The sequence below is a fragment of the Solanum verrucosum genome, unplaced genomic scaffold (genome assembly GCF_900185275.1).
Source record: "Solanum verrucosum unplaced genomic scaffold, falcon-dt-bn FXZP01000844.1, whole genome shotgun sequence".
NCBI classification, from domain to species: Eukaryota; Viridiplantae; Streptophyta; class Magnoliopsida; order Solanales; family Solanaceae; genus Solanum; species Solanum verrucosum.
Genome location: NW_026019814.1, coordinates 93,948 through 98,707, shown reverse-complemented (window position 1 = coordinate 98,707; position 4,760 = coordinate 93,948).

The following is a 4,760-nucleotide window of genomic DNA, read 5'->3' as shown; positions in this document are numbered from 1 at the left end:
TGTAATTTTCACAACTTTATTTCACAACTTTTTCTCTTTTTAGGTCATTTTCGCTTCTTTTCTTTCATTTCCTTTTTATTTATTTTACATGGAGGGGTTCCATCTTTTTCAAAACAATTGATCAAAAGGGGGAATTATTCACACTTCTTGACCATCCTTCTTTTTCACGACACTCCCAACTTAGGTATTTGGTCTAAGTTGACTATTCAAACATACCAATACTTCATGAAGATTATGGGTGATGGGATAAAAGGGTCAAAGTTGTTCAAGTTTATTCCAAGAAAATGATAGGCTCAAAAGGTGCCAAGCAAGATTCACACATCTCACAAGGATGGCCACGAAAGATGTATATTGTCAAATTGGTTCACTCTTCAAAATTACCGCCTAAGATCATTCCAATTGTTTTTTTCACTTCAATTAATCGGACCAACGGGGCAAATTCTAGTTGTCTTAAAATTCAATGTTCAAGACGACCTCACCACACAAGGCATTGATACAATAATCAGACAAGACTCCACACTTTCTAGCTAGCGTGCAATGTTTATCACAAGAGACTTCATTGACAATCGGCTAGTCACAACAAGATGCTCATAGTTCACATATTTCCTATGTGACTTCGCTTACCTCATCGTAGCCGCACATCCATTTTGTTCAAGTAAGATCACTATTCAAGTCCTTGATATTGACCACAACCGACACTCAAAGTTTTACAAGAACAATCACAATCACACAAACAAGATGTGGCAAAAAATAATTTTTAAATTGGTTCAAAACCGCTTGCACATCAAAACAATGGGCCTCAAGCTAAGAACATCTACAATATCACAACCAAGATGTCCATAACACAACAAGCTCAATATTAACAAAAACATCATCAAAATGGAACCAATATTCATAAAATAGTCACAAGAGGTAGGTATGGAAATACCTCACCCCACCTAAAAAATTATGCATTTGTCCTCAAATAAAACTAAAACAAAAACAATATATAAAGTAACAGAGAGGGAGGGGAAAGGTCATCCTGCCAGGCTAAGCATGGGTGAAGTCTGCATGTCCGTCACTCTATCTGTCTGGGCATCAATGTCCAGGGTATCAGACATCTTGGCTCCACTGGAGTCCACCATGGAAACTCCCTCAAAGAGGCCTGAACAGATGAATCTACCATGGAACCCTCAAGGGCTGCCAAATCATCAAAGACAACATCCTCATGAACACCAAGCTACTCCTCCTTAGTCTCAGCCTCGGACTCAGCAACAACAACATCGACAACCTCAGCTCTAACCTCATCTCCGGTGGTAGCCGGAGGCACCTTAGAACAAGCTAGAATATTTGTGCTCAGGTCATTTTGGATATCCACCGTCCTATATAGCGAAGTAAAATCTGTGGACTTCAGATGGTCCATATCTTTCCTCATCTCAGAAACATCACCCTTCAAAGCCATCACCTCCTCAATAGCACTCTGTCCTCTCTCACATACCTCTACTCTCCCTCTAAGGCCATCAATCAAAGCCCTGAGAGGTGTCAATGTAACAGTAATGTCTCTCTCGATCATCCCAGGAATAACAACCTCTAATCGAAAGGAATGCACATTGGCAGATTAGGCCAAATGCCCCATCTTATACAGAATTACCTAGGTTATTTGAGGCCTAAAAGCAGAAGCAACATCAAATCTAGGGGACGGGGGAGCAACAGAAGTACCAGGAGCATCGAAAGAAGTGGAGCTAGAAGTACCAAGAGCATCGCGGGTATCATATCAATCTCAACCTCCAGATATGTGTCCACCGGTGTTGCTCTCCTCTTATCAGCCTTGTCTCTCGTGTACTCGGTGTCCCTCTTCTTATTCGTGGAACTCTGGCCCGTCGGTATAGCTTTGTGATCACTACCGTGAATGGGAGGGACGTCTAGCACTGCTTGGCCTTCATGGCCATATCTTGCTAAATAATCAGGCCCAAATTAAGTTGCTTCCTTGCAATGATACTCCCAAGGTAGGCTACCTTTGGGTGGCGGAGGATGGACTCTTTTTGAGACGGCATGATCGAGCTGCTAATAAATCCAAACCAGTACCTAGCCGCCTCATTAAGATCCTTCTTCAATATCAGCACTCCAGCCACAATCCACCTCGGGGTAATGTTAGAAAAAAGAGGTGCCAGCCAACTTTTGAGGTCATCCAGAGTCTTTGTCGTGATCATACTCTGGTATTCATGCATGGAGTCGGTAGCCCGCTCAAACACAACATTTATATCATCGCTACTGCATTTAATCATCCTTCCTCGTCCCATCACAAAGTCCACCGGCTTGAAGGCACTAGCCTTCTTCTTCCCTTGAGGTACCAAATCACCGTAACCAGAGTAGAACTCTTGGACCCAAGTAGGAATGTATGGGTCACGGGTCTTGGTAAAGACCTCGAATCTATGGAACCTTAGGGTGTCCCACACTGCTGGAAACCTGTCCACTACACCTTTTATAGACAATCTCTTCTCCTCTAAGATGGTCCTCAATCCCTCGACCTTTAACTAGTTGAGTGACAGGGGATGAGGACCATGTACTGGTGGCGTTGGGACCACTTTCTTCTTTGGAGCTGGATGAGGAGGAGGAGTCTGATCTACCGGGATCTTAGACGGATCATGTGTCACCTAGGACAAAAGCTCTTCTCTTCGAGCTTGCAAAAAATAATCATCCTTAGGCTTAAAGAAAGAAGTCTGAGAATCGTACGATTCCCCCTCACTATCGGAGTTGTACTCTAGTGTCTCAACCATGGGCACCTTGCCCTTTTCTTTGAATCCCTTGAAGGTAGCTTTGTAGCCTTAGTCTTGGAAGTGGTTGCTCCCTCATTTATAACAACTCCTCGTGCCAGCTTTCGGGGTGGCATGTCACTACCAGTCATATTGGTTCTAGTCATTCTTGCAAACAACATAGAAAGATGTTAGAAAAAGTTCTAAAAAAGTGCAGAAAATAAGATGTAGGAAGACTCTTCGAACCATTCGGTGAGTCATCGAATCACTTTTCTAAGCCACATCAGACTCGCCAAAACTACCAGCACAAAAATTTCACATATTCAAAGTTGGTCGGTGATGTCTAGGACAATTTGGCAGATCGCCGACACCATTCAGTGAGCCAAAGGTAGCTCGCCAAAAGTTACAGTGAATTTTAAGGATTAAGGGTGCAGAAGGGCGATCAAGGACTTTCGGCAAGCCGCTGATATACCGTGATTTTACGGTATTTTTAATACATTCCACTTAAGAGTTGTATGTTTCGAGGGCCATTTTGTATTAGTATTAATGTGCTTTTATCATGTTTTCAAATAATAAGTTTGGACGCAAAAGTTGAGAGACATAGGTAAGGAATGTACAGAAAAGCCCATCTACGAATGTGATTCACGAACTGTAGGTCCATTTACGTTTCGTAGATGATGATCGTAGATGAACTAGTAAGGCATGAAGGAAGATCATGGAATTATTGACCAAGTGTGGAACCACGGTTCCAATCGACGGACTGTAGATTGATCTACAGATCGTACTGCTAATCCGTCAAATGATTCAGAGAGGGGTTCCAATACCTGATTTTGAAAATTCAAAGTATGGAGCTACGGATGAGGATCCACAGACCGTAGATTAATGCACGGTCCGTACTGGTCATCCGTCATTATGTTCAGACATTTGAAGATTTTGAAGTTATAAATTTGCCTAGGTCCTAAGTAACGGAAGGGACCTACGAACCCTAGATCAATCCACGGTCCATAGGTAAGTATCGTCGATCAAAACCACGTCCTGAAACATTATTATTTCTTTTCCTTTTTAGTTAGGACTTATTTTTCTATATATAGGGCATATAAACCTCATTTTTGGGGGTTAGACTTTATTACTTTTATTCTAGTTCTTGAGTTTGGAGATTAATTTATAACTTTAGCAATTCTTCATTTCCTAAGTTCGTTTAAAAGATTTTTATTTGGAAATTCAAGTTGAAATTCTGGATTTATCATTCTCATTACGTAAGTTCATGATTTCTTCATCTAAAAATATGAACTGTGTTCTTGCTACTATGGGTAACTAAATCCACTACTAGGGTTGTGGGAACCATGAGTGATTAACAACGTATGAATAGTAACTAAGCAATTCTTGAATAATGTTGTTGCATGCATTGATAATTCTTTCGTTTAAAAGTCTTTTTAATGAGTGCACATGTTAGAACTCACCTTGTTGCTACTTGCCGAACCAAGGAGGTAGTTAATAAGAAAAGAATTATCAACATAGATTTAGTGTGATACTATATAATAGTCTAATGTAGTTTGGTGCGAGGGTGAAAACTGAGCCATAAATCGATGTGATGTCTAATATGAGGTAAAGGTAAGGGTTAGTAAATTATAAACACGTAGCCGGACCAAGGTGCGGGGTGAAATTCTCTAGTTGCCGGACCAAGGAATTAGATATACCTAACTTATCAATTTGCATGTCATACACTAGGAAAGGATTGCTATTACTAGGATTGCCGCGTTATGAGCTTATGGGGAACACGTACACCCTAGTTACTTTCTCATCTTGATAACAAATAAAGTTTAAATCTTGCTCACTGAATATTTACATAATTTCCTGAATTTGTTTCACAAATCCCCCCTTTAATTACTTGTTTTTGGAAATACATTGACTAAACAAATATAATCATCAGTTAAGTTTAAGTTTAAACCATACTCCTCGTGGGATCGACCACAACCTACAAGTTGGGTTCTTTACTTAATAACGATCACTTATGCTTCTTTAGGGAGC